The 18,342-nt window shown below is 44.0% G+C and overlaps 1 protein-coding gene and 1 non-coding gene across 2 annotated transcripts in view; both read left to right on the top strand.

The window, feature by feature from the left end:
* Positions 1–18,342, top strand: part of LOC117151297 — a gene marked incomplete at its 3' end in the record, with an annotated part of 172,194 nt that overhangs the window by 76,526 nt on the left and 77,326 nt on the right. The window lies entirely within an intron of this gene.
* LOC112212257 lies at positions 6,603–6,743 on the top strand. Its single transcript, XR_002946077.1, has one exon. It is a non-coding gene; the product is annotated as a U4 spliceosomal RNA (small nuclear RNA).

Raw genomic sequence — 18,342 nt, 5'->3', positions numbered from 1 at the left:
GGGGGGAGGGGGTAACTGGTAACTCGCGTGGACAGTCTCGCCAACGTAAAACGCATAACTACGCATGGACCCCCCTCCCTCCTATCGTATCGATTCGATGGGAGATCGCGATAAGATACGCCGCGAGGCTTGTCATCCTATCACGGGGCCTGGCCTACGTCCACGGCTATACCAAGGATGCGCTTGTTTCCGTCTGCTTGCCTTCGTGCTTCCTCGATCTTGCAATTCAGTTTGTCAACGAGGTACTTATCTCAACGTGGCAACCAATAACTTATTGAGAAATCGCGTCTCTCCTTGTGGCAAGGGCCGAGGAAAGTTAGGCGAAAGCTTGTAGCAATAAGATTGCTGGGATAGGAAGTGTTTTTGACGTTTCTTCGATCTTCTACGTTTTATTGAATTTCGAAAATTTTTGTACACAATAGCTAAAAAGGAAACAATTCGCGTTGTACTAAAATCGAGATACGACAAGTTTCGTTAACAATACAAGATATTTCAATTTCTGATGTCGAATTTTTGTATCACTTTGACACGGGAAAGTTTGACACGCCACGGCGTATCAGAGATATCGCGAAGAGATGAAACGTTATTTCTGATTCGCTCTATTTACATTCAGCTATAATATCAAAAATTTTTCTCGCGTCTTAGCCTAAACGGAATCAATTTCCCTGATCAACATTGTCATTCGATACTCTCCTCGAAGTAAAGGAAACGTCTCGTTGCAACAAACGTATCAAGACCACCTAGATCATCAAAAACAAAATTAGAAGACTTTCTCAAGATTCCAAAGCAATGATGCATGAAGTCTAATATGTAACACTCACCATCCGCTTCCAAAAGCGTAGCGTCCAATCGATTAAGATCCCCTTGAAATTACCGTGAAATCAGTCTTGAAACCCTTGAGACGATGGTTCTAGGCTGGGCAAGAAAGTGGCGTGATGAAACGTTGGCGAATCAAACGGCTTGCGTTTCACGAAGATTGGAAGGAAGATTACGCGAGTTTCTTGCGAGTGGCTTAGCCTGTACGCGTACGAAGGCCGAAGGCAGCCGATGGTGGAACGGTTCCGTGATGCTCGATCGGGTAGTTAATAAATTAGTCCCATAACGTTGCGGACGGGGCAAAAACTGGCGCTGCTTCATAAGCTTGTTCTCCTCCGGTTGCGGTAGCCGGTGTGTTCGTTCGTGTGCTCGCTCTCTTACACGCGGGGGAGAGCTGTACCCGCGAGCTCTCGCTCGCGTTCTGCCTTAAACAAGCGGCACGCGGGCTATCTGTAACGGCAGCGGCCCTCTTAAAGGAGATACAATTTAATTGGAGCTCAACTTCCTCAGCCTTTCACCTTGAACACCATCCTTCTGTCTCTGGCCTGCAGTCCAGGTTTCTCGTCGCGTTTTGATATCTAAAAACTGGTAAATTGCGATGTACACCCCTGCTTAGAAGTATTAGGCTATTTATCGAAGAACGAGATACCGAGAAACTATTAGAAGATTAACTATAAGAAGATTGACGTGTTAGGAATTATCGGAATCAACGAAGAATTATTTCGTTCGATTCTATTCGACTGTAAGTATTGCTATGAAAATCTTCAATTACGTATAGTAAAATTCAATTTCTTCTCGTATATATCCATTTGAATTACCTATAGCTTTCAACGTTCTCTCATTTCTCTTTAAAGGATTATATCCTCTAGATTACGAAGATGAACGAACAAACTACTAGAAACTTTCCGTTCTTTGAGTTCAACCGGTTCAATTTGCGAATAGCGAGTGACATAACGCGTAGTAGGTTGTTCGGATCGATCAGAGTTGGATGTTTAGCTTTGACGCCAGGTTACGTTGGATAACGTCGTTGGAACGGAGAAAGTGGTGTTCGTAAATCGTCGAGTCAAACGGTAGCCAGCGGTGACCGGCATGAGAAAGCAATCATACGCCGGACGAGATTCGTTGGTCGCTAACGAGTCCGTTTCCCGTGGTTCGATCTATTTCTCCCAATGGAATGCCATCGCTTTCACGCCGGGATACATCCTCTTTGCGATGCCCTGCGGCCTGCTCTTTCTTGTCGCCGTTGACGCGCGCGAGCCTTCACGCTCGTGTGACGTTTCTAGTTTCGAATTTGTGAAATTTTACGCGTGAAACGCGTTCTTCCCTCGAGGATACGCCGGGTGATTAACCGTACAGGAAACGGGAAACACAACGATGAGAAAAGTTATCTTGGTGACTGTTTCTAAAAGCTTAAAATATCGAATATTATTCTAAAGATTACAGACGCATCCAATTAGAGAACGCTCCGATTTATGTAAAGAGGAAACTTATTAATTTTCATATCTAACCGCCGAGATCATCTAAATTAACGTTATATCTAGATTATGATGTTATATTTTATTTGATGTTTTATGTCTTAAGTCAATTAGGTATAGCTTTGTCTTTAATTTGAGATATTCCTCGTGAAGAATACGTAGAAGAAAGATATAAAATTCGAAAGTCCGAGGAATACTCGAATACACGTGAGATAGACCACGTGTTAAATGCTCGAAACAGCACATTCTTCGTTTTCCAGCTGGCGCATCGTTTTATTAAGCTCGCCGGAGGAGCTCGCGAACACTTCGTCTATGCGCTCGTGTTACGCGCGTTGCCTGGAATTTACGGTATTGCCATTAAACCTCGTGGAATCTCTCATCGTTAGCAGCTAGAACGTCCGATGTCCATTATAATTACTGTTATGATTCAAGTACTATGAATCGCCGCATCTCATCGACCACTTTACCCGTGTGCTAATGAAACAATATTCTGATAAAAAGTTGGACAAATGAGTTATACACAGTGATTTGTATAACACGGATATCTTCTTCGTCGTTGATATATGCAAGACTGAAAACTTCGCGAAAAAGCAAAACAAGAACGTTTGCGCGATCTTACGCAAGAACAAAGAAGTAAGTAATCGAAAAATTTCAAATAGTAAGTAATCCTAAGAACTCGAACGTTTGTCATAGGCTATAAGTCTTTTACAATCTGGTCACCCAGTACGTAGAAAGAGCAATTAGAAGCAAGTAGTATAGAGCTGGCGCGAGTTTCTTATCAGGCGTGAACGTGACGGTTTACGTAGGTGCGATATTTAAAAGAAAAGGCGCGATACGAAGCAGTTTTCACGGAGCTGCATCGCCAGCTATTAATTGAATGATCGCACTCTCGGCGATTTATTATGCGCGGTTTAATCGGATCGGGTCCCGACAGTCGGTACTGTTAATCTGCTCGCGGTCCTTTTCTCGTCGCTCGTTATCTCAAGTCAGGGAAGCCTCGAGTCGCCCGCGCGGAAGCCCATTACACGCCTTGTAATAAGCGGTGAGCCGCGACGTCCAGGAAGAACTGTTCATGTCGGCATCGCGAATTAGAATCTCTTTGGCTGCCTTTAGCATGTGCCTTCAGTTCGATGGAAACCGAGCTTTTTGGTTTTAAAATAGATGGAACTTCGGTTGGTGCCTGAAACGAACAGTTTCTGAGAATTGTAGGTGTCGTATTGAGCAAGGTAATAATTTATGATTTGTGTAATACTGGATTAACGAGTTTCCAATTATGGTGCTGAATGGTCGATAGGCATAGAATCGTAGAATGTGATGCGGTTGATCATAGGTTCCTAGAATTCGATATGGTTAATGTTAAGATCACGGTCTGTTATAGGTACTTGGAGATTCGTAGAAGTCGTTGCAACTGATTCTAACCACGTAGAGTATAGGTGAAATGTCATACTTAGAACGCTGTGTATACCGTCCAGAAATTGCAGGAGCTTGCACAAATGGCTCATTGAACCTGATATAGACATTGGATCCATTACGTTCGATGTAAATGACGTTATCGAAATCAATATACGCGGTACGGTGATCTGTAAATCTAGGGTGTTGCATACCTCGATATCTCTGGTACCTTATGACCGTTCACGTAACTTTCATCTCATGACGTTGTCTGAAATTTCTGGCAACTGCGAATTTGAGTCCCCGGTCGTCGAGCGAGGTCCTATATTCCAGAATGTTGAATTCCAGATAACATATGTCGTTGGTAGTGGTTTCTACGAATCTGTCGTTGCTTATCTAAACATACATACATTTGAAAGCCTATAAGTATCATTTTCTTGAAATTTTAATAATTCACGAAACGATTAGTCAGGCGTGGAAAAGAGTCTCCTCTTCGGAGGAAATAAGAAATCAAACTGTGTATCTGTAAACCTCGATAAATCGAGCAACGTTACACACACGAGGTCTAATTATGCCAGAACGTTCCTTTTCGGACCAAATTAGATCAACGGATAGATTACCATAAGCTAGGCGAACTGGGATATTTATGAGAGAGAATGTTTCTTACCGACGCGCTTCCTCGTTCGTTACCTCGCTGGTATATACGCAACTAAATTCGAGAACCAGTCGAAGACCATTATCATTACGCTACCATGCGGATAACGTAATTGAATCTCTAAAAGCAGTTTCTTCCCCCCCTCACTACTTATTACCGCGTGGCTCGTTAATCCATGCAGGGGGGAGAGGGGAGAGCCGATAGAGTCGAGCGGAGCAGGTGCTAGAGAATAATGCCCTGATGATAATGGATCGGCAGCCGTGGATGTGGGCCGCGCGAGATCGCGCGGGAAATTAAATAATTACCGTCAGTAATCGATCTGGCGGAGTTGGTTCGCGTGATATTGATGACAGAGGCGTACGAAAACAGCGGCGCTGCGTTCGCAGTGAAAGCGCGCGGTACTTTTCAACGTGATTGATCGCCGAGGAGATTGAGTATCGGAGATGTATCTCGCACATGTGCGGACGTCGCCTTCTAATGACCGTTCGGTTTATTCGTGCCGCGATTACGCCGCGTCGCGTGAGAATGCGTTCTAAGTTCGTTTTTCTATTGTGCTGTTCTTCGATTCGTGCAAAGCACCAGTAGCATCGATGCGTTGTTTCATGAAGTCTTGGACCGCTCGACAGGTATGCGACAACGTGAAGTTTTTGTTACTAGACGAGGATGCGAAGGATGCGGTGTCGTTGCGATTTTGGATCCGTTGCAGACGAGCGACTTTTTGACGCTGTGTTCTCGCTGCTTCGTACGTCTTTCTTTGTTTTCCCAATTAAAAACAGGGAGGACGCAACGTAAAAAAATCGCTAGTCTATATCGGACCTTACAGCAGCAGTCTTGTGTAATTTTGCACGTCTATATCTCCAATAACGGGCTCGTACACCTGTGTGAATTGCATTATTAATAATATAATCTCGTAATTAGGTTTAGGGTACAGTGTTTTGATCAATACGTGCGTCAAGATGTCTATGAATGTATGCATTTCGGCGTTCTGATGTTTTATTATATATATAAATATTATATTAAGACGACAGTCTGTCAGAAAATGCATCCAGGGTAATCAGAACCTTATTCAGACGATTTGTCGTTTTGGGTTGGATTTAGGCGAATTCGACTAAGGCGGATTGTGCTAAAGGCGCGGGAAAACTCGCCGTCTCGTTGCGAGCTTTTCGCGATAACATCGGAAACCGGTAATAATCTAGTCGTGGGCGTATGAAAACGTAAAGTCGTCGGAGAAAGTGTATATCGCTGGTGTTTGCGTCCGGCGCGTGCGTGCACGCGGAATGATTTTCACGGTAGAAATTTTGCACGTGGTGAGATACGATCGTGATTGGAGCAATCATGTTTTCCCGCGTTTCGCGAGAAAATACGACAATCGTGAAAAAACTTGATAATTATTATCATTACGTCGTGCTGGTATTTCTGATGCCAGTACTTACGTACGTTAGGATTATGTTCTTAATAATCGTGAGACGAATTCGTCAGACTGTGACCTATTTTGCAAATGTCTTTTTGAATAGATCCACGTTAACATGCGTATGGAATTGTATAAAATCGAAAGGAATCGGGGTTCCAGCGCTTCCTATGAATTCGAGAGAAACTTGCGACGTGATTGAATACGTGTACCATTTGTGTTTACAGGCTCGTTTCAGCATAACTTCTTGATGAAAGGGTAATGCGTGCGCTATTACACTTAGAAAAACCTACAATAAATCTCACTACCATGCGTGGTAGAATAATTACAGGAGGGCTGCGGGAAGCATTCATTTACTTTCCACTTCGCTCGTGTTACGAATGTCTATAAATTAATTTTTTACTCGAGCTGTGACGATTAAATACAGCCGCTCAGCGTATAATTTAAACTCGTACAACTTTTTGAATTAATATCTTTCGGCTTTTTATACGAAATGCAACGGTTATCAAGCATGGTCGTTTGAAGCATTTACGTTTCTATCTTTGGTCAATGAGATATACATATAATAATCGTAGGCATGATTTATCGCTAACGAAAAGTATGTAACGTCATCGAGAAATTTCTCGTTCATTCAGATATATTAATAAATTTGCAAAAGTATTTTTAGAATCGATTGTTCACTTCCTCAACAGGGGTAAAGTAACTTTGAACAGGGGTGAAAACACGGTTATGTACAGCGTGTAGAGAAGAACGTTAGTTCGATCTTCGAGAACTAGATGGCGGCTCGATTCGTGTTGTTTCTCGCATGTAAAAGTATCCGCGGAATGTTATATCTGGAATCAGGACAGGCTGAATCTTCAGCTTTGCGCAGTGGCGATATCGTAACCAATGAGGTTCTACCGAGGTGCGATTATTGCTAGTTGAAAACTTTTACCAATACCCCGCCAAGACGATGTGAAAGACCATCGGCTACGGCAATTTTTGGTAACCCCTACGGGGGTTTTCAATGATTTCCAAAGGAAAGTACTTTATTATTTTCAGCTGCTCTTTATATTTTCTCAACAGATGATATATTAATATCCAATCTTTGGTTGTTTCATCTGAAAGTATTTCGGTTTAGCCTTAAAGAGTTACATTAAAGATTGAAAAATCTGTAGAAAATAGTTTCAGCATGTTTTCCCTTATGGAGTATTCATTCGGATGTTTTTAACCAAGTCAGTTTTTACTACTGCCCGGTGCTTACGGAATTTACGGTTCTGCTTAGTTCTCTATTGGTGGTACTCTCGATATATTCTTACTACGAGAACAACCTTGACATATAAACATCACATGTTCGCCACCCTCTCGATGATCATTCCTCGACTCCTATGTTCGCTGTAAATCAATCGGCGTGATGTTCAATTCCGGCTCATCGAGTGGCAATTTCTCTGCATGTTTACCGCGTGGTAAATTTCTTATCGATTGCACTCCATTCAGGGACCGATTCTCGCATTGTGCGCGAGGCCATTAAGACGCAATTGCACGAATGGAACGTCGGGTCCATCGACTGTTCGGTCGCGTGTTGGTATGCGTGCACGTGTTGTTGCGTGCAGTCAGGTCGAGGTCGACGTTTTGGGGTCTATCGAGCGTGTGATTTCCGGCGAATCGATAAACCGTTGAATAGTTGGCTCGCGTAGAGCCGCTCGCGCCACTTGAAACTCCATTCAGGACGAACGAAACAGCGATTAGCCTATTTACCTATTGATCAGCCGCCACTTCCGGCAACCTTGTTTCGTGGATCGGCGTGTATCCGTTGGTTGTTACGCGCAATTACCGTCGAGGATGTTACCCAGGTCTTGGTGCGGAGTCACGGCCCAAGAAGTATCCTTGTGTTTACGTAATCGCGAATCGAATCGATGGAACTTAATGATCGTCGAAGACACGCTTCGTGTTACAAGATTGATCAATGTCGGTGAATGTTTGAACGGTAGTTGAAGTATGTTGTGCGTAACATGATATTATTTGGAGTTTATGAGGGGCATTTATCTCGCGTGAAATATGACGTGTCGTAAAGTTTGTAGATATTTCTTTATTTTCGAAAGAATCCAATTTAACGTTAATTGTACTTTATGTGATTGGTTCAGTTATGGAAATTATGAAAATCGATTTGCCAATAATATTAACGTTCATAATTATCAGAATAATAGAAGCTAGAAAAGTCTTTTATATTCGCGTTGAATAATTTGTAAATCATAAGTTAAATCAAGAAAATTAGTTTCATTAATTCAAGCACTGATATTCAAATCAATGGCTACATCGACGAATCACGTATTTAGTCCTAATTGATTGGTGGTAAACTTTTTGTCAGATAATTTACAGCTAGATGTCATAAGAAGTTAACTGCTACTTTTACTCGCTAATTTGCCATTAATTTATATAATTTGTGCACTATTACTAGAAATTGCTATCTCTACGTTGCTTCCCGAGTTTCTACATATTTTCAGAGCTGAAAGGTGTAATAATGGATTCTAGATATATCCATCGGCTTGTTGCTTTTCCTTAAGTCACTTAAATGTTTTTCACTTTTTCCATCGATCATTTGAACTTAACTAGAGAGTTCAATGCTCAACGTGACATGGATATTGATGAAAGCAGTTGCTCTAGCGAAACGAGCGATTTCTGGCAGGGAATGTTTGGAAACGGGATTCCGTGTATCGAACGGCGTACTTTCATAATGATGTATATATTCCGTTAAACGTGCCGCGGACCAATTCGATGCGTACAGACAATACGGATCCTCGTTACTCTCACGCAATAGCCGGGCATGCGAGGAATAATTGCGCGTTGCTCGGGCCTTCCACCGAAGATCTGTCGGAAGTTGGCGAGGCGTGCGTGATTCACCAACTTTGGCGTCCGTGGGAAGAACCATCGAATCCCGGTCTTTCGTTGCCAACGATTAATTCCCGCCTCGATGTAACGAGTATCGTGTTCGAAGTGAGAATTTTAATATACCGTTTCAATTTACCTTCCTTCGTCCTCTCTAATATTACAAGACTTGAAGATTATACATATCCATGTGCTTGTATTCTCCAAGTTTGTTTTACTCGATTATTGCTGCACTGTTTGATCTCGTCCGTAGATTATGGCACCGTTATCGATCAGCTTTTCGATTTGAGTCACTCGGAGGGCAGATTGGTCAACCACGTAACCTTAAAAGTGGAGAAAAACGACGATATCGCAAATATTATTTCTCAAAATTAATTTTAAAATTCACGATTCTTCGTGCTTGTATCTTTCTGATCAAAAAATCGACTATTATGTACTTCCTCCTTTTTTTTCTTAATTTACGTCCACACATGAACGCACAAGAGAAACAAAGATAAAAATAGCATTCGTAATCGCAACAGCGGCATCGAGAGCGCGAAACGCGGCTCAGGGTCGGAAATGGAAATGGGAAGGCGCGAGTTCACGGTCGGTTCCGGTGGTAACAGGCTGGTGCAGTGCAAGGCGCGGAAAGTTGGAAAGTTGGAACTTTCGTGGCGCCTTCCCGGGCTTCTCTGCGACACGAGGAGCTCGCGGGGGTGGCTGGGGGTTTGATCGACGACGGCAGACTTTTAATTACGCCGAGAACGGAGCGCAAGCTTCGCCACGTGGAAGCCAGAGATAAGCCTCCTCGGGAATGGAACCGAGTCCGGCGCGAAGTTACGCCTCAAATTATGCAGTTAAAAGTAGGAACGGACACGGATATTGGAGGGCGTCTTGCAGTCTACCGATTTCTCCTGACATTCGATATCGACTCCCGGCTGTGATTGGCATATTCTCTTTCCCCTCTTTAACCTCGATTACCCTACAAATGATTTTCCTTCTTCGTGTTCTCCAGATTCGATGGCATGTTCAATTTGGAGCACGTTTTCAAGAATTTGTTCACGAACTAGTCTTTAAATATTGTATTATACCTACCTGGTCTTCCAAGCTATTGTTTTTCTTCTATTATTAGAATAAATTTTTGAGAGATTCATCGATCTTTCGTTGGTAGTTGTCGTCGGTAATTGGGGAAACGTAAGATTCTCATTTACCTAGACGATTTTGTTAAGAATTTTCAAGTCTGTACGATTACGTGTTGTCGATATTTAGAAGCACATAGATCTTCTATATCAATGCATGACATCACACTCTCCTCAAATTAAAGATTTTATCATTTCTACCACTGTTCCTCTAACTGGAAATCGACTAATTCGAACAGATAAAACACGTTCGGTTATGCAGATCGAAATTGAAAGGTAGACCAGGCTACATCGAACAAATTAAATCGATCGATATCGTTGAAGATTTATATATTCAAACAGAACCCATAAGACACGATAAAGTAAACTTTCCATCTCACTATCTGCATTTAATCAGACATAGTCGCTGGTCAAAAACGTTTCTCCCACATAGTTCCATTAATTAAAAACCGTATCTCGGTTGGCGCGAAATTCACGCCGCTAATCGGAACTTGACCCAAAGGTGATTCAATTATCAGATACACGGTTTCCATACGTCGAGAAGGCGTCGGCTCTCCCTTCCAACTCTCTCTTTCTCACGCGACGCGTCATCGACGAAACACCTAATCGACGCGAACGGACCCGTACGTACAGAAAACAACATTTTCCTCCGACGAAAGACGAACGAACAAGCCACGAGAACGAGAAAGGTGGTAGCGTTGGAAGGCGCACCTTTCGGCGCGTACTCATTAATTGGATCGCCAGAAGGGACTGGCGACCAGGCACGGCCAGCCTGTGCTACGGGAACTCGATAATTTCGCGTCTGTTTACAGCCGTTTCCGATGGAACACCAGCGGATCCATGGTGAACGCGTTTAAAGAGGTCCGCACAGCTATTTGTCTTCGTTTTGCGCCGTTCACGCACTGATAGCAACGCCATTAATCATAATCCTCGGTCACGACGTGGCCACAGCGCGCTCGCGGCCGCCGCGCGAGTCACACGCGCGAGATAATCGAACGACTACCTGACGGAGCGCGCGAGGACCCTCTTCCGATACGCGTCATTATTCTTGGCTGGCGCGAGACTCTGACGCGTCCGATGGATTAATTGCGTATCACGTCGTCACGCCGATTGGAATATCGCGATTCTTCCCCCGAGCGATTCGGAACGCGAGCTACGTATCGTACACGCGCGACCGTTCCCTTCGATTATAAATTAAATCCGCCGCGATCCGTGGCGTGCTTCGCTGCCTCTTCGAGGGCTGTTCATTTCCCTTGAAACGAGTGGATGTTATGCTATGAGTGCTATGCAAGGGTCCAATGTTGCGGAGTATTTGCTCCGGTTTTAAAGAAGAGACGTTTCTGATCGACGTGGCAGGTTGGCTTTCGTTAAACGAATCTTCGGTATCGATTGTATACCTAACTCGTGGTCATAAGTTCGTAGGTATTTGGTATGTATGCGGTATGTACTTTTAAATGGGGGTGTATGGAAACTTTCGGGCTGAAGAGCAGTTAGAGAACTGCCCTTGTTGTTGCGTTACCGTTCCTCGCGAGAATGCATCGACTCGTAACGCCAGCGTATGATGAGGATCTTCATGCATATGGAACAGCGTGTGCTCGGCGAAATGTCGAACGGGCGATGATAGGATAGCGTCTACGATATTTTCCCGATTGGCGGTTTCGCGATTGCGCAATGGAAAAGGGCACGATCGTTACGGTATTGATGCGTTTCACGTGTTCTTTATCCGTGCATTATTCCAAAGACACGGGTGGGCTAAGTTCCTCGAACAGACGTCATTACGACTGTTGTAGCATTTTGCCTGCACCCCAGTAATTCCACCTGAAAATAGCCGGAGGAGATTTGGACTACGTAACGAACAATATGCCAGCGAAAAGTCGTATAAATTTACGATCGTCTCTGAATCTACTATGAGCTGAAACGAGCACCTTAACAAGAACGTTCGTGAGCAACATGCGAAAAAATGCAGATAATTTAGGAATTTGAAAGTGTTGATAACTAGGTTGCTATCATAATCTGCATTTTAAAGCAATATAGAGGAATTATACTTTGTTTGGTGATCAGTGAAAGTTTCGAACAGTAACAGAGGGATTAAGCCGATTATTATTTTCTAGATGGATTTAGGTATTATCAATCGTATTACCAAAGGGCGCAAGGCATTAGAGTTTTGCAACAAATCTTCCATTTCGTTTTAATTATCCTAGATGACTTACACTATAGTGGCATACTACGGGCAAACCAATTAATTCCAAAAATAAATTTTCGTTTATGTGTATACGAGAGAAGAAAAAGATGAAGTTGACCAAATTAAAAAAAAGTCACAGTTGCACCTCAATCGATACGCGTTGCTAAAACAGCAAGGTAAGGGTCGTTGTACCCTCCCGTCTAGCAGTCACGTGCGCGAGCAAGCGGACCTCCCTTCTCTTTTACTCTCTCTCTCTCTCTCTCTCTCTCTTTCTCGTTCTTCTTCCGTTTCTCTCTCCGCGTTGGATAATGGATGAGTCCCGATATTTACATATTTTTCCATGTTCGTGCTGTGTGCCCGGCAACGGCTAGGTCAGGCAAGGTACAACCTAGCACAAAGTAGCACCGAGACCGCGGCTGCGGCAACTGTGCCTCGGCCCTGAAAATACGCGGTCTGCAGACTCCGAAGACCATCCTTCACGCGCGTCCATCCTGTTATTGGACTCACGTAATTTCCATCTACTCCGAAATTTTTCAATTATTATTATTTCGTTAGCACCACATTCTTTATAATTGTTTTGTAACACTAATTAAGCGATAGCGTTGGAGAAGAAAAAGTTGTGTTTGTCACTGGAAATTATCGTTGAAATATGTTACGACGCTATATGTTTCTTGAAATTTCCAAAAATCGTAAAATTTAGATGGAAGAATTAGCGGCGAACAGGATATTAAGCCTATTCGCATTCGTCATAATTAGATTAATCAAAGACCTCTATAGTTTACAAATTCGTAAACACCAGATCTTCCATCATTTTGTTTACAACTGTAGGATTCAATTTCACCTGCACAAGCTTGCAACGTGTGTTGATGACAGCACGCTGACGGCATTGTTTCGCCGTAGTCGCGAAGGGACGCAATTCGCCGAATAATGGCGATTCTTCCAGCCTTTGTTATTCTGCCTATGGTGGTACGGCGAATTTCGAAAGCTTGCCGGCATTCGGTGCGTTGCGTAAGGGCGGGGTTATAGTCTTGGTCGAGTGGCTGAACTTCCGACTGCAGGGTGAACGGAGGTTACTACCCTTGGTCGTCGGGCAGACGGTAATTTTTCATTTCGACGCCTTCGTTTCTGGTTACGCGAAAATCCCGTTCCACAGATTTTATGAAAAATTCTTCGTCTTTTGGACTTTGATCGCGATGCCACCTCCTCGCTGCTAAAACAAAAGAATTGATCAAGGGAGTGCCGTGAAAGTGTCGGAAGCTCTGGAATGTGGAATTAATTAATCCTTGTTCGGAAGAACAAGCGTAGTTCGCGAGTCAGGTTGGATTTATTGTGTATTTAACGCGATTTTTTATGTTTCGACAGATTGAAATTCTTTTTTTAATTTATTTAGTGGATTTAATTGTTGTCTTCTATAAATGAGCAATTTTAGAATTCCACACATATATTATTGATTAATCCTATAGTAATTGGATTATGTACTTCATCTATCGAATAAATCCATTTTTATTTGATTATGATATTAGACACACAGTGTTCTGATTATTTTGAATAGTTCAAAAATATTGATCGTCGTTAACATCATCGTATTAACATTAATTACACCGTTGGTTTCTTCTAAACTTTCACGTCTTTGACAGTTAGTTTTAGAAAACTTAGATATATCTTTGAGTCAGTGTCGTTAACTATACTTCTGAAATCTGGTAACAATTTTTAAACAAACGTATCTTCGAATCAAACGAGTCTACCCTATTAAAATACTCTCTCGTATCAATCAAATGACATCAGAATTATAAAACCGATCTCATTTATTCATCACTTTACTTTCTGGAACAAAATTTCTTTCAACTGCTCTTTTTATCCGCGACTTCGTCACTCCATCGCCACGCCTGGAATGATCAACCCCCAACTTTGATCAAAACCAGCCTCTCTTCCATCAAAAACGAGCGGAGGAAATGAAAAAAAAAGACGTATCTCTGTAATTACCATCCCACCCGTGAAACCGCGACACCGTACGTTAGGCGGGAGTGCGTGCGGTACAGGGTGAATGTGTCGCGGATGGGAAGCGAGTAGAAGCGAGTAGAAGCGAGTGGCAGCGAGCAGAGTGGCGAGCGCGGTCGGAAAAGTGTCGGCGGAGTGGGGATGTGTCTGGTGGTGGGGAGAGGAGCTCAGAGTTCGAGCGCGTCAGCGGCGCTATAGCGCTCGACGCGGGGGCATTGCCGTCGTGGCCGCAGTTACGATCCGATCGAGCGTCTCGTAGCGCGTCGCGACATCCTCTCGCAGGACACTCGCAGCCACACACTTCGGACGGACACGTGTTCACGTATTTTCGATACTCTGGTGCTAGTTCCAACAACCAACCGTGATCGATCACGATATAGCAGAACGATATATAAAACGTTACTTCGATAATTGTATCAACGAATATCGATCGTACCGAATGTGAATCGTTAGCTCGTGGCTCTCCCGATGAACCAGTTTCGAACCCATGAACCGTTGGAAGGATCAACATGTACGATCGAGCAGAGGATCGATGGTCACTGTTTCAGGAGACGACGGAACGCAGCTGAGTAACGAAGGGACGAAGGGCGTCGCTCGATCGAAAGACAGTCGACGAAAATGAAGTGATCGAAGGTGGCATTGGACGCGATATTTTTTCTCGTACGAGCGTGTGGTCCATTCAACCGATCGCCGGTGAATGAAGCTTCCAGTGGCGAGCGATTCGCCGTAGGTCAGTTTCTCGAAGAAGGTCGTCGGGTACGGTTGTGCTCCGTTTTCTCGCGTATATACGTGAAGTCCTTCGTTCGAAGCGTAACACGACGACGGACGATGTCCTCTGGAGTTCGACTCGCTGTTGGATTTGAGTACGGAACGGAGATCGTGTTCTGCAATTTCGTGAGACGACGGGATCGCGATGAGCGACTCGCGGTGTTGGCTGGGACATCGTGCTCCGATCAATAGCGGCTCGTAGAGAAGTTTATCGCGACTTTATGGATGCATCGGATTCTCTTTGATCGACGATTCAACGTTTTCGTGCCATTTTTCGTTGCCATTTTTCGTAGGATGGTCGTTAATCGATCGTTGATGAATCAGTCGTTCGAATTCACGTGTTATTTTTGTTCGTTTCGTTGTGGTTCCTGGAGACGCTTAAATAAATCGTGACAAGTGTGCCGATCGGACTTAGTGAAAAAGGACGTTGCTGGTCGAGAGGGATTTAAGTGGATTTTTGTGAGTGGAGCTATTGCGGTTTTTACGTCGTTTGGGATTATTCTACAGAAACAGAAGGTGAGTGAATCAGTGTTTACATATTAACAAACTTCTTATATAGGCACGGAATCTCGTTGGAAGTCCTTCGGAGAATTGTTTACGTTTCTTCGTATACAGCTCGCGTGCTCGCGCTTCTACGGTGTTCGCACGATCGATAAAACCTTTCATGTTGAAATTCGTCAGAGCGAAGAGCGTTTCTAGGTTTCTTCGACGCTGGGACGTATTGCTTTCTGCGATGGTTTTCGATTTGAGATTGATGCGTGGTCAAGCTTTTTTTTTCGAGGTCCAAATATTTCTAAGTAACGTGTACGTCCCATAAGAAATTCAATAAAACCTTCGATAGAAAATGACACGAAATTATCTAAAGCTCTAGCAAGCAGAGCCCCGAAGCAACGTAGCAATAGGAGAAAAAGCGCTATAAAACCCGAGTTTACTATCACTGGTACTCTAAATCACGAAGTAACCCATATCGCAAAGCTCATAAAACGCGTCTTTCCATCAAATATAACCGCGTTCTCGAGACTCCTTTTTCGACACACATTCCTCGTGGTAAGCTCGTAGGAAAGCACGGTTGCGAGGCGTTCTATGAAAGCTCTTCTCCTCGAACGGTATTAAATATCATGAGGAAACGGGCGCTGCGCTACCATAAATCGCGCGCGTTACAACGGGCTGCCGGCCCGTAAATCGGCCTTGCGACACGTTTATTTCCAGGCGCCATTAATTAAAAGCCACGCTCGCTGTTATCCACGTACCCTCACCCCTTATCCTCGCTTCTATCTCTCCTCCTTCTTTGCACTTTGTGAATCGGAACGGGTGCGAGGCGAAATAATTACGCAACGGGATGAAGGAAGGGGCGGGGACGAGGAGGGGAAGGTAAGGCAACTATACAGTAACTATCCTCGTCCGAATCTCATTTCCATTCACGGCGTTTACGGTGGCCGGCTGGATCGCGGTAGAACGAGTTTGGCGGGTCGGTCTGGCATAATCGCGCGTTTATCTCGACGAGAATGGTCGCCACGAGTTCGACCGCGAACACTCTTGCTCCGCGAAAAAAAAAAAGAAAAAGAAAAAATGTGTCGCCAGTGTATGAATGGTCGTGAGCTTTTATTTTTTATTCGACACATTTTTCTACCCTGTTCAGCTGTACCTGACGTGGGAAATCTAGCTTGTTAATGCGCGTTGACACAGGCTTGACAGGTGTCCGTTTACTTTTCTCGTTTGTATGGAACAAGCACTGGTTGTCAAGCAGTTGCACGATCGTTTCTTTTCTACGTATAATTGGTATAATTACGAAAATTTCAGGAAACGTAAATACCATTTTACTTTGTTTTCTTTGCAAATGTAATATGCATGTAACAGGTTACTGTTAGATTATAGCAGTTTCGCATTTTTCAAGGATATTTGCATCTCCTTGAATATACAAATTAGGTAATAATTTCTAAAAATTTTAATAGTTTCCTATAATTTTCCAAATTAATCAGATAACAGGTAATAAGATAAGATTTCTCGTTTCTCGTAAATATCGTAAAATGAATTTAACTGCATTCGATCGTTGTTGGTCATCGATGGGCTGCATAAACCGATTCGTAAGATCCGAGTTCTCGTTCTTGGGGCTCGTTTCGCGTACAAGAAAAGGTTCGTCCAGGAAAAAGCCAAGTTCGAAATTGGGGCGAGCTTATCGCGAAGCGGATTTGCCATTGGCGACCAATAAACCTCCGGGCCGTGAGAAAAACGCTCTCGATCGGTTGTTTAATCGCGTCTCGATCGTGGGGACTCGACGTTCGATCTCACGCTCCGGCGATCGTGGATTTGAGGCCCCTTAACTCCGCTCTCGTTATCGTATCGTTCCTGGGCGTGTATATCGTCCGCGTACAAGGTTCACGAAATGGGCTAACGTTGTTCCAGGTCGCGATAGCCACGGCGCTTTCGAAAGTTTCCGCCCCCGCCATGTATAGAACAGTTTCGCCGGTTGAAGAATTTCGGACGGACTCGGGTTGTCTACGTTCGTGTTTTCACGCCCGCGACACACCGATCGTTTGCTGAAAACACGGACGCGGCCGATCACTTTCTCGTCGACGCGTCGATCCTCGTTTCCTCGCGATCTCTTTTCAGCTGTCTTTTCAACGATTTGTTGTCTGTCGAGAGATTTGCCTGGATAAGACGATGTTGTTTGATCGGACGAGAGCGTTAAATTCGATGATGGTTTTTGTCGAAAGTATTTTGCGATGAAAGTTAGGAGAATAATTGAGAAACTACATAGTGAGAAGATTTTCTTAGATATTTTTTTAGTGTCGCGCTGAAACATTGCTAAGACGAAGTGTGAATCGTTCAGTGAAGCGTGACATGTACCTACCTTATACGAGTAATTAATCTACGTGTTTTTATTTCTTCTTAAAGCATGTTACCTTCTATGTTTTTCTATTTTCACGATATTCTAGCGAAATCAAACGAGAGAACCAAAACTGCTACCATATTTCTATCAGAAAGATTTCCTTCCATAGGCATCGCTACTTCCATATCCACTGTTAAATCAAACCAACAAAACGCACGCAACAGTCCCAATTACCCTTTTTCTTTTACAAAACGATTCATCGTCTCACTACCCACGCTTCAATGTAAATTTTTTGCCTACCAAATTGATTCTAACCGAATCTAATTGATTTTAAATCAAACACGCTTCCTATTTGCAATAAACCCTATTAAAAACCGCGCATACCAACATCGTCACGTCAGTGCGAAACCCGTCGCGACTCCAGCATAGTCTATTGCACGTTCTCCAATCAATTATCGAGCCTTTCAGCCAGACTCCATAACGCAGGCAGCGCGATGTGTCCCTGTCGATGACGCGCGCCTGCACCTGGCGGCAATTATGATATACGAAGCAGCTCCCCTTTCACGTTCGACCATCGACCGAGCTGAGAATGCGGCTCCGTGGTCTGTCGTTTTCGAAATCGCTCGTTTCGCGAGCGCATCGCCCACGTATCGCTCGATTATGCGCCATTAAACCGCCCCCTGTTCTCTCGTCCCCGGTTGCACCCTGTGGACGGTTCTTTCTGGCTCTGGCAGTTCCCGCCTACCCCCCGTCGGCTCTGTGGCCACCTCGTGCTACCTGCCGAGTCGTGGGCAGTTTGGAATGCGCGTATGCGGCCGCCAAGAGCCGGCTCGTCGGG

Source organism: Bombus impatiens, unplaced genomic scaffold (assembly GCF_000188095.3).
Source record: "Bombus impatiens unplaced genomic scaffold, BIMP_2.2 scf_0136, whole genome shotgun sequence".
Classification (NCBI taxonomy): Eukaryota; Metazoa; Arthropoda; class Insecta; order Hymenoptera; family Apidae; genus Bombus; species Bombus impatiens.
This window is presented reverse-complemented; position numbering and strand designations above follow the sequence as displayed.